The 13,665-nt window shown below is 34.7% G+C and overlaps 1 protein-coding gene across 2 annotated transcripts in view; it reads right to left on the reverse strand.

The window, feature by feature from the left end:
- Window positions 1-13,665, reverse strand: part of immp2l (inner mitochondrial membrane peptidase subunit 2) — a 447,639-nt gene that overhangs the window by 184,783 nt on the left and 249,191 nt on the right. The gene's annotated exons all lie outside the window — the stretch shown is intronic.

Here is a 13,665-nt window from a genome sequence, read left to right on the forward strand (position 1 = left end):
TCAAGAGTTTATTATTAACATATCTGCCACATAAAGGTGGTTAATTGCTTGAATACTATGGGTAAAAAGAGTTTGGGTTTTTTATTCACTGAGTCAAATCTCCTGGGGGAATATAAGAAATATATGTGTAGAGAGCATCAAAAGAAACATCAGGAAAATGACAAACAAAAATCAGCAGGTGCACTTACATTTTATTAAACAGACACAAATAAATTCATTATGCTTGTCTAGTCTTGTCATTAACATGTCTGATCAACAGGAGGTCTAATGTGAAAGTCATAGGCTGGTAGCATGTGTTATCACCTTTGGAAGAAATACAAGCTGTACATTTGCAATGTATGTGTTGCACTGCAGGTTGCAGATGCTGTCTTGTGGGATTCTGTACCATTCCTCTCATACAGCCAGAACTGATCACTGAGTCCTAAATGCTAAACTTGTTCCAAACTTATTCCACATACAGTATGTCCAGTTTGGCTGAAATTTTGTGAGTAGCGCATTCAAAACATTACAATCAATTTCTCATCTTACAAACAGCAGGAGAATATGTGTTGATCTTGTTGGAATACTATCATGTCAGGAATTGCCCACAGAAAGGACAGTAAAGGAGATCCCAGGGCTTGGTCCATGTGAGGTTGTGCAGTCGGAACACCAACAACTACTACAAGTAGAGTTCTATAGCTAAACCTTCCTAACAAGATCATCACATTTTATCCATCTCATTGATTAGCCTGTTGTACAAAATTGTATACATCTACACCACACATGCAGACATGGTCAGGGTGGCCTATACAAAAAGTTGATTAATCATTTAAGAGCACTTGGCTCCAGTGCCAGCGAGTCCTCCTGAGAACACATACTGTAGTATTATGGAGTTAATCTCCACACAAATGGGGCATATTGGATACTTTCTGTTTTTCTTTCTAGATTTTTGCCAAGTCTGACATTTAACAGAATAAATTACTTAGGCAGTTGTGCCCAATGAACTCTCTCATTAATGTTATGATATGAGTTAGTGCTTTTCACTAAAAATATTTTCTTATACACAAATTGAACAAATTGAAGGGACAGTGTGATCTACTGTAGGTAGTGTGTGAGTTAATAAAGGGTAAAGGGTTAATAAAGTAATGTTATTATTATTATTAACCTAAAAGAGAAAACCCATGTGGACATTGGGAGATCATATAAGCTCCACGCAGATAGCACTCCAGGTCCAGAATTGAACACAGTGTCCCAGCTTTGCTCAGCACCAATGCTAACCTTTGTGCCACTGTGCTGCCCTTTTGATTTTTTAAATATTTATTATGTACTTCTTCTTTTTCCTCTGTGTAGATTAGGTGGTGTATACAACAAATATTAATTATTGTCATGAGTGCAAGCTTTAAAGCAATAGTAGGAAAACTGTGCAAGCTTTGAATAAGTCTACAAGGCACTGTACAGAAATTGATATAGATGACAGAGTAACAGCACATTTATCCACACCCTAGGACAAATATAAAATTAATCTATTAAAAAGGAGAAATTGTAGTTTTGAAGCATTTGAGAAACTCTGCCAGGGATAGTTAAAATGGTGCAATTGCATTCTTACAGTGCCATGCATTTCTTTTTATCATTTTTTTTAGTATGTGATAAAATATACCTTTTGGGTCTGCTGACATGTTTTTATATTAAATGTTCATTTACATTATTTTTCCCTACAAGTTGAATTAAATATACTGCACTGTCTTGGTTTCTTGAGGTTAATATCAAATTGTGCTTACCAAGGTAAGGTTTGGATAAATACTCCACAACTGTCACAGCGAGCAAATTCCAAAATGACCTTGATATGGCATGCAATTAATGGCACAATGAATATGAAGATCAGTTCTAAAAGTAAAGGTGATTCCATGATAGCACCATAAAAGGAAATATTACTGAAGCCTGATAATATTCTTCTTCTCAATATTATAGGTCGTAGGAAGATTAAATAGCGACTGAACCATTGTACTTCATTGATGTTATCAACGTACATATAAGTGATATTGTTGCACTAATCTAGCAGTAAAGGCTGGCACAGCATATACTTGATCGACTGTCACATTCGTGGCATTATGGGAATATCTAACTGTAATTCCCAGGTTTATAGAAATGTCTTACTCTGACAGGTTAAAAGAAAATATGTGTTAGTCCTCAACGGAGAAGACTGCAATGGGACCTGATTCAAGTATTCAAACTTCTGAACAACATTCACACTTTAAACCAAAAGGATTCTTCAAAATCAACAGTAAAACACAAACCAGAGAACACCAATGGCACTGTTGGGAAGTTCTCTTACAACAGGAAAGGAGGCACTTCAGTACAAAAAGGTTTCTATAAAACTGGAACAATCTACCTACAGTAGCTATGCTGTTGAAGTCAATATTCTTAACTTCTTTCAAGAAACAGTTGGATGAGATTCACAGATTAATTAGCTACTAGCAAATAAGCTGGATAGCCTCATCTCCTTTGTAATCTTTTTATGTTATTATATAAGTATTGTACATGCTGTTCCCGATGGTGTGCAGGATTGTGCAGTGTATGATGCACAGCCCAGTAACCTTATACTATGTTTTACTGTGATAGTGGACTGCACTGATTGAGAGTCCATTACACTGTAAATTGGTGACATTAGTAGTTTCATAACAGCTGAATGCTGACTGTGAGATATTCAGTTGTGCAGCTGTGTGCCCTTGAGGCCTTACATTCCAGAGTATTCAAATGACTCTTCATCTTTTATTTTCTTTCAGTCATCCCACAGTACCCAGACAGAGCAAACCTGACTGGTTGCTTTTCCTCTTCCCATTCCTTTACACTCATCTACTGTAGGTTCTTGAAATGTGTTTCCATGCATTTTCACTGCAAAAAAACATGTGCAAATGAAAGTGCATTCATGTTTCAGTAGCTAGATGTTTTGACATTTAATGTATGAAACAAATAGGGTAAAGTGTTGTGAATAAACCCCTAAGTGACTGTCTATTTCCAGGATACAATACATCGCAGACTTTCTCATTCAGGATTCATGTTAATTTGAAAACATCTACTATTCTTCAGCAGAATACATACACATACAGTATGTGTATAAAGTCAGGGTGGATGTGTACTGTACATGTTTATTGCCAAAAAAAGAATAAACTCATTGGAAATACAAATCAGACTACAATATACTGAATACTGAAAAACATTAATTATTTAAAGAATATGTCATTGTTTTCTGATGCCCTGCATTTTTAGCATTTAGAAATTTGATTTACAAGCCTAGCTAATGGCACTAAATTGTATCTCATTCTGTTTGAATTTGGTCTGAAGCTAATATTACAAAATGAACAAGGTATATGTTTATTGAGTATGTTATACTTTATTATATTTTTTTCATACCACAAACGGAAATCTGATGCAAACGATCTACTGTATATAGAAGCAGAACACATTTAAATTATGTATTATCTGCAATTCAGAGCAATATACTGTAAAAAAAAATTTGTTATTTTTTACCTTCATTCCCCACACATGTGCTTTTCATTGTGATTTGGAACATTAGGAGAATTTTTTTGAAATTTTAAACAAGCACATTCCTTTTTGCTTGTAGTGTGTCTTCATACTTTTCCCTCTTTAAATAGCTGGTTGTAGTAAATGAAAGAAAAGGCAGATAAATGTTGTACCTGTTATTGAAAAAATAAAAAACTTTTTTCTCACTGGAAAACAGATGTCCATTCCTGAGAACATGAGAATGGCTCCAATAGGCAGTGACTTAACTGATTTTTTTTTCCCAAATATTGCGCAATAAGTTAAAACTGTGACTTTAAATGTCATTATTATTTGTGTTGCTTCCGAAGCATTTGCACAATTGCACAAGATCAGCTTGATAAATACATAATAAATTATTGTTAGTTGACAGCATTAAAAAAATACAATTAAAAATATGAAGATATTCTTAAAACTGAAAAAGAGAGCAAAAAGTGATAAAGCTTTTCATCACTTTTATGTGACGAAGTTCACTGTCATCTCCAACCATCAATATCAATAATGTATCAATAATGTTTATTCCTTTTCCGACAGGCACATCCAAACATACTTACAAGGGAAGGTATACAGTACAATATATACAAATGATGATGACAGCAATAACAGCATCAACGACACCTTCATTCATATAATTATTTCGTATTACTTGTGGCACAGAATTTATTGCTTTAATAATAATTATATCTCTATATTTAGCAGCTATGAAACTGTTTAAATATCTTAAACGTGTCCTACAAAAAATTATGCACAAAGGTATCAATAGAAAGGAAAAAGCCAATATAACTGTATTACTCCTTGAGATCTTGTTATCAAAATTAGCAAGTGAACATACTGAATGGATGTTTATATCTGCTAATGATCTGGAGAAGGACAGAAGTTTAAAAGTTTACAATTGTAGAGTCCAGGGACATGGGATTACATTAAATTTGTTTCATTACAAATCCAATATGTATTCCTAACACAAAAATCACAAACCTGATGAATCACCATCACACACAGGCTGACATGAGAATTTATCAGGTAGACATGCCCATACATCATGAAAGATTTCAGCACCTTGGACAGGGCTTTTAGAGCGAGGCGATTTGTCAAAGACACAAGAACTGAAATATGACCTATTACAATGCAGGTACTGTATAGGTCAGCAAGAACCTGCTCATGTATCTTGGATCCTTCCCTTTTGACCCCAGTTACATTGAGGAGCCATTACTGATATAGCTTGGTTGTGCAGGGGCACATTTGTTAAGAGACATCAAACTGAAAAAAAATTGAAAAGGAAACGGGAAGAGAGAAAACAAATCTCTGATGAAGCATGTGTTCACCAGAATAAACTGAGAAAACTAGGTTTTCTGTGGCTCAGACACTGATAGCAAACAGAAAAGATCATTATGGTTTATCTATAAATCACAAACTCCTTTTTAATTGCTGCTACTGTACATAGATGTACAGATGTACTAGGTTTACAGTTGTTTTCCTGCTGACAGGAAGGAATCATATGATGTTTAGAAATCTATAGTCAACATTTGTTTCTTTTTTAAATTTTAAGATGCTTAATGAATGCTTAAGGGATTTAAAGTTTAAATATTCCTTAAGGGATTTTGTGCATTATTACTTCATTATGCCAAATATAGATACAAATGTATATACAATATCTAACTGTATATAATATAGTGTACCTTACTGCAAAGTAAGGGTTTCAAAGAGAAGATGGTCATGTCTCATGAAGCTGGACAAGAGATTTGGTGATGTGGAGCTGGCAAAGACAAAATACTATGCTTGAGAATCTTATTACCAGGTTTCTTCATGTGTGTGAGTATATATTGTTTCCAACACGGGTCATAGCAATTTAATTTGCATTGTGTAGTATTGCATCAACCACTTTTGACTGTGTGGTTCTGCATTATCTATGGGAAATTGTGCCTTATACAGTACAAACAGGTGTTACATATTTATTTCTTTGGTATGTCTTTCTCTTGCTTAAGGGATCTGAGAAATATGTGAGCCAGCTTTTGCTAATGATCAAGACTTTCAACACAGTTTCACACTGTGCTATTGATTGCAGGTGAATGTGTCAGGCAGGCACTGTCACCCACAAAATTTACGCTTAGGCTTTCTGCAGACATATTAGTGGCTTTATTGAACTTCCCATTTATGTGGTAAATCAGTTTACAAATGGTTCACAGCAATAAGTCCTTTAGCATTGATTCTTTATGGTGTTTCATCACATATGTCAGGATTTTAATGCCCTTCCAATGTTGCATCTTATTCTTGATGGTGTTAATGTTTTTTGTTGAAGTACAACAGAGCTCCTTCAGCTCTCCTAGCATTTCTCTCCTTCATTAGGTGTGAGTCTAATATCTATCACATTAGATAACTAGATGCCCTAGTTGTGCTTACTAGTTAGTAGACAGGAGTCAAGCACTGATACTGTACTTTTCTGAAGAATTATTTAGTCCAAGGAGGACAGTTAATGTTGTGGGAGCAATACAACAACCTTCATGGAAGGCTTTTGTCAAGAGATCTGGATCTGAGGACTTCTCTTACATCTTGCTAAGCATAGACGCTTTGAAAATCCTTGATAACTCAAATATCATTAATAACAATCTATCAGTAGAAGTGAGACTACATGGCATCACTATTAAAAATGTGTATAAACCACCAACATGTTAGTGATCTACACCATCTGCAATATGACTATTCAGTTTAAACTGGTGAAGCAACGGACATCATGCTTTAGGCTGATCATTTGAATTAATATTTTTTACGTACATTTATGTACATTACTGATGCTGTAATAGAATTAGCTCATTTCTACTTTTATGTGAAATGTAGTTTTCTATGCAAAAATAATTATGGATTTCTTGTTTTATGCCATTATAATGAGAGAATGTACAGTAATTAACCCTATTGTTTTCTTTCTGCAGCCAAGAACCTCATTGTATATTATACTGATTTAAATATTATTATTTTGAAATAGAACATCCCTTTAGAAAGGCACAGATAATATGTGTTAAAAGAAGTAACACTTACCAACTCATAATCAAGACAAAATTTTAATTAATCATTGGTGTACACTTACAGTAGGTTGCACCTAACAATACCCAATATTATCAAAAAGCCAGAGATATCTCTACTTCCTACTAAAATTTTTTAAAAAATGGTTTTAGGGAATTTCTCACCCTAAAGCTAGCTCAGGGAAAGAGTACTGTATAAAAGCTACTGTATATTATAACCACTAGAATAATTAAAAGAAGAGGAGGGTTATTGTAAAATAGCTGTGAGCCTATATCACAGTATCTTGAATAAAAGTAGTTTATACTGTAAACATTGGTGCCCCTAGAAGAAGAGGATTTCCCATAATAAACAAAGAGCAATAGGGTACTTAAAAACAAAAGTACATCTTTAATTGTGCACAATTAGAGATCTAACACAGTTAGTGCATAGTTCAGTGGCATAATTTTTGTTTTAAAAGAATCTAAAAATGGCAAAAATAAACATTAACCTCCTAAACCAAAAATGAATTAAAGAAGCTATACAGTTATCTAGTATCCAAAAGTTTGGGCACCCCAGGCCAAATTACATGTTTTGTTGATTTTCTAAGTGAAACGAAATTAACACAACCTCTGCAGCAAACAAACTTAAACTTGACATATTTCCGCAAATTTTAATGCACAGTTAATAGTTATTTGCTTAATTTAACAGATTGAAGAAAATAAAACAGTAAAAGTGGCATGTGCAAAAGTTTGGCAGAAATCACAGCCTCCAAACATTTCTTGTATCCAGCTAAGACTCTTTCTATTCTTGCTTTAGGAATTTTTTCCCACTATTCCTTGCAGAACACTTCTAGTTCAGAATTATTCTCGTTCAGAAATATAGTCGTTTTGCATGCACTGCATGTTTGAGATCTACCCACAGATGTTCAATAATATTCAAGTCTGGGGAATGTGAAGGCCATTCCAAAACCTTAATCTTTCGTTTCTTAAAGTAGCTCATGGTTGATTTTGAGGTATGTTTTGGATCATTTACTTGTAATATCCAACCTCTTCTCAGCTTCAGTTTTTTCACTGACTGGGGCATTAACTACCAAGATTTGTTGATACTTAGTAGAATCCATTCTTCCCTCTACCCTCACAATATTTCCTGTGCTACTGACTGCCACAGAACCCTATAGCATAACAGATCCACCCCCATGCTTAATAGTTGGCAAGGTGTTCTTTTCTTCAAATGTTTCTTTTTTTCTGCAAATGCACCTTTGGTGATTGTAGCCAAAGACTTCAATTTTTACTTCATCAGACCACAGCAATTGATTCCAAATATGAAACCTTGCAATATTAGTTATACTAATGCCAGGGAACAGTTACTTTCTAATAAATATAGGCACATTTAAAACAACCACGTGCATAACAATATACTGCACACTTTACAATGTACTGTCTTTCTGTACAGAGTAAATACAGTATATTCTTTAACACAGAAAGTATAAAAAATTATGTCTAAGTGTTCTTATGACTCTTGTAGAAGCAAACTAAAAATGAATATATGGATTCATGTTAGAATAATTGTACCTAGAACAGGTGCAGACATATATCTCAGAAGTCTTTCTCTTTTGGACACTACATCTGCCTTAATGACTTTGAATACTGCATTACTTTTTCCACATGTGAAATATTTTCCATATCAAAATGATATTTTAAGACATTCATCTTTCCAATTGTGTCACAACTGTAGGTTTTTCACAGTGGGACATTAACAAACACATTTCGGTTTAATCACTCTTGATTAAAAACACAGTTGCAATTCAGCTGTGCTAAATAATGCAGTAATGTGGAAAGGGCAGCTTGTGGATCACAAGTGAAAAGAAAACTAAAATTGAAACACTCCCACCACATTTTAAACCAATTTTATTTCTTTGAAAAAAAATCAAGCTGCTGCACCACTTCCTATAAATGTTTTCCACATTTGGCTCCCTCGTTGCAATTTCCTGTTACTTTTCATTATTAACTTATGTGCTCAATTTCAGAATTCTACAGACAGATATTGATATTAATTGAGGTAGTTTAAGTTCAGAGCTGAAAAGAAATCAGTAGAGCACAGCTTGGAGGCTCAAGGCAGCTCCTGTTTATTTAATTGTCTTCACACTGCATACTTCATTTATATTCCAATTGTGCCATCAACAGATCAGTGAGACATATTCAAGTTCTGCCTGGTGAAATGACCTCTTATTTATGGTAAAATATATGCTAATGATAAAAAAGACCTGTAAAACCTCATCTCTAAAACAGAAAGTGCTAGAACTAACAAACACCTGTAAAGGTTACCGGATATGATAAATAATAGTTTTACTGAATATTGAAAGTTTGTATGGCTTCCCAGAAACTACATTTCATTTTATATATACTGTATATAAAACAGTTTTCATATGTGTTGTATGGAACCTGTACCATTTGTTCATAATTTCCATATGCTGAATGCTGGTATTGAACAAATAATGAATATGCAAATAAAAACAGTATTCTTCATAACTTTGTTAAGTAAAATAGAGAGTACCTGAGCACACAGCCCCCTCCAACACTGTCTCATCAATATTCAACTTTGTTATTGTTGAAATTGTACATTTATCTGGAATAATATGTTAATAAAGAAAGGGAAACAGGAATTCACAGTAGCTATGAAACTCTCATGCCATATTTTCAATCCAATGCACTGCTGAGCAGATAACCATCTCCTTTCTCTTTTTTAAACACTGCAGTCACTGAAGACGTTCTCTAACTCTGTGTTTGGAGAAACAAATATATTTAAACATGCAAGAATTCTATTTCAATTCACAATGCACCATATACAATGCCCAGCTATAAAGTGTTCACATAAAGGAGCATGTTCAAAATATGATGGAGGATACAAAATCACTCTGCAAATCTAAAAGGTACCCTTTATATTTTAATTTTTAGAATAATCTGAGCCATTGGGTTCAGCAGGAAATATAACACAGACTGATATATGTGAAAAAACAAGTTTAATTCTGATCTTTTAATTGTTCAAAAATGTAATGTGACATATTTCACAAAAGAAAGGTAATGATCACCACAAATCTTTCATTTAGATGCCTCCTTTTCCTGGTGAGGCTGAGGACAAGCTGGTCATACTGGAAGCCACAGGTACCTGGTGGGACTGTTGCTGCATGACCACTGTGGTTATAGGACCACAAAGGACACAATTCAGAAGAGATTGCCAAATCTAGTCAGCAAGTCTTTGAGAATAGGGAGGAAACCTGAGCGCTCAGAGAAAGACTACAGCAACTTCACTCAGGCCTACTATCAAAACCCGGCTCAATCCCAGTACCCCAGATCTGCCAAACCACCACACCAATACAAAATACAAAATACACCACTTCACTTTCAGAAAATAATCACAACATGGTACAAGCACTAAGAGTTTTCAATCAAAGTCAAAAACTCTTTCTCCCACAACAGCTATTCATTGCTTTGTGATCCTTAGTGATATACATTAGTGCATTATTATTTAATCTAATCAAAACTCATTGTCATCTCTGCACAGAATGTGTCACGGATGACGAACCATGGAGAGGCAGGAGAGCGGAAAAAGACCCATATGCGTACCAGTGGAACAGGGAATTAGCCCGGGCTCAGCAGTCCAGGAGTCATATAGAAACCAATGCCCTCAGGCAGAGGACGTGGGGTGACCTGGATGCTAGGCGGGTCTCAGGGCATCCGAACGTCAATGCTGAGCGAAGGTGAATGAGAGACCCAGAAATATATAGCCCCATAGAGAGAGACACCAGAAGGACAGCAAAGCACAGGAAACTAGGGAGAGAACAGAGTAGGAGTGCCCTCTGGCTACTGAGGGCGTGACAGAATGCAATTATCTAGAAGTGACTGATGAATTGAACACATTTCTAAAAATTTGTATAATGTCTATTATAAATTATCCCTCAATTTATTGAATCTACATTTGATCTGGGTCAAATCTAAGCTTCAACTAACATTCTACCATGCAGTCTACCCCCAATGTCTAGTGGCAGCTTTCTGATGCTTCAGAGGATGAGGCCTCTGGCAACCACAAACCAGGCATGAATTATTTGTTTTGTAAATTGCAATTAGAAGGTGGGTCAAAGTTATAATTTAATAAATGTCTTAGATTAAACAACAGATCTGTAAAAAGAATTTGATAGCAGTGTTAATTGGAATGTTTTTTTTTTACTAAACTACTGATAGATAGATAATTTATTGATCCTGTGAGGGAAATTGCAGTGCAACAGCAGCTTTACACAGAGAACACAGCTACAGTGTAACGAATGATACAATAATAATAATAGTACAATACATACAATACAATCAGTACAGTGAGGGGTGCACTAAAAGAGTTACTCACAGTCCGAACAAACTAGAACAGAACAGTACGCAGAAAAATTGTATCACACATATGAATACAGTATAAATATAAATATAAATATAAATATAAATGTATTGCATGGGTCCCTGGCATATATTGCACAAAAAACAGTTGTAAACAGGAAAAGAAAGAGAACAGACGTAGCGGTAGATGTGTAGATGTGTTCAGTCCAGAAACAGATCATGGTCAATGTTGCCTCTGCCCAGACGCAAGGTGGATGCGTTGTACAGTCTTATGGCAGAAGGCAAGAATGACCTCCTGTAGCGCCCCCTGTCGCACCGTGGATGAATCAGTCTATTGCTAAACATGCTCTTCATTTCTACAAGCCTGTCATAGAGGGGATGGGAGATGTTGTCCATGATGGCCTCTTGTTTGGACACCATTCTCCTCTCAGCCACTATCTCCAAGGGGTCCAGGTCAGACCCAATGACAGAGCTTGCCCTCCATTGTACAGTATGTATCAGAATGTACTGGAATTACTGTATATATCTTGAGGTACAACCGGCAGTATTTATTTATCTGCTTACTTCAATTGAGATAAAACATTAATCTAATAACTACATTAACAACAATACAAGCAACAATAATAATGCAGCATGGTAACACAGTGGTTAGCATTGTTATCTTGCAGTGCTGGGGGCCTGGGTTCGATCCCTGGGGTGCTATCTGCTTGACGTTTGTACGTTCTCTACATGTTCGTGTGGGGTTCCTCCTGGTGCTTATGTTTCCTCCCACAATACCGAGACACACTGGCAGGTTAATTAGCTTCTGGTAAATGCTCTCCCTGGTGTGAGTGTGTGCATTTCTATGTCTGTGTGTGTCCTGTGATGGATTGGTGTCCCATCAAGAGTGTATTTCACCTTCTGCCAGTTGCCTGCCAGGATAGGTTTCTGTTCCCCCACAACACTGAATATAACCCTGTTATAAAATGGATTAATGGAAAAAGTTGTGATTGTAAAAGTATTCAAAGTTATTGGCTTAGAATTAATTATTTTAGGTGTACAAAATTACCTTAATGAGTCACACAATCAGTTGAGTTGTCTCTGTCTGTATGCAATAATAGCTGTTCACATGATTTAAGAATAAATAGCCAAAGCAACCAGAGAAAAAAAAGGGAAGAGATCTGCTTCCCTGTATGAATCTGCATGAACTTCTAAAAACTGTACGCTCACAACTTAAGAAAATATTAATTTTATTATTTGAATAAGGAGAATATACACAGATAATTTAGCTAAGCAGGGTAAAGGTCTCAGTATTAAAAATATTATATTAAATACCTATAATTAAAAAATATTTTCTTATACTGTACTTAAATTATAAAATACTATGTGCATGACCCTTCATAAACAAATACAAAGTAGATGAATATCATTCAATATTATTAGAATTACAAATAAGTAAATGTTTAATTTCTATACTGTACATTTCAATGAATAGCTAAGAAAATACTATCTTCAAGAAAAACAAATAAACTGAACATGTAAGTGAATCGAAGAAAATACTTTTCTGGGAATTCAGAGAGCATGCTAAACACATTATACTGGTATTCTTTATCATTATATTCTATAATATTAACCTTAACCATTTATTAGGAATCCAACAGGGAAGGTTACCTAATCTTTACTAATTACAGTGATAAAGTAAGAGAACCACTGGGGAACAGTGATCGCAGCCTGATTCAGGAAATGAATGATTCCATACATACTTTGTTATATACTGTATATACCATATATATAGGATTGAAAAACATCTACAAGATTTACCAAAACTATTCTTCAAATCATATTTGATGAATATGTTTTTAAGAAAAAATGATCCACATTGTATTGATCATCACTGAATTTAGCATTAGCAAGCCTTTTCTTATAACTCCTCGTTGCTCTATCCTATCAGGTTCTTTGCTCACCCAATCCAACTTCAATTCAAATACTGTACATCCCTTTCTGATGTAACTGTATCATTTATTCTCCTAGTGGTTTATTTGTTAAAACTGTGTTTTTGATAGAATATATTTTATGGCATAATGTATAATGTTTTTGTTTAAGTGATTAATTTATCCTCACACAGAAATTAAAAGAATTAGATTTACTTTACAAACATTTTAAACATAAAATGTTAGTGCCATCAGATACTGTATACTGTATATGATTTATGATTAAGATACAGTCATTAAATAGCATTTTAAAATTATAATTCCTCTGTATTGATTTATTCTTGACCAGTAATAAAAAGAAAATAATCCTCCTTAAATAATATAAGACCTCTTCAAAAATAAATTTATTTGTAAATCAATTTGGATTTACGGTAGTAAAGGAAACAGAAAATAAACCCAAGATAGTGTATGGACAATTCACTAGAGAACATGGTTTCTAGTACAAAAGCCAAGGCCCATGTGGTTTGAGCTGATTTAGTGTGCTTGTAATGTAGTGAAATATATATTAGAAACCTCTGGATTAAACTCATATACAATAAGAATAGAACCAGTGAGGTGTCACAGTTTAATCCTTACCAAGAAATGAAGGATGTTTTCCAATAACACTTCAAACATTTTGTAAACCACCTTTGCAGACATTGAGGATCCCTGTTCCTTGTACAGAGATATTAAGATACTATTGCCTACATGTACTAAGCTCCTACCAGTCTTACAATGAAGCTAAATTGCTTATGAGATCTGCCACACAGCACATACAGTGCAAGGAACCATTTACACAGTCAAAA

Source organism: Lepisosteus oculatus, chromosome 7 (assembly GCF_040954835.1).
Source record: "Lepisosteus oculatus isolate fLepOcu1 chromosome 7, fLepOcu1.hap2, whole genome shotgun sequence".
NCBI lineage: Eukaryota > Metazoa > Chordata > Actinopteri > Semionotiformes > Lepisosteidae > Lepisosteus > Lepisosteus oculatus.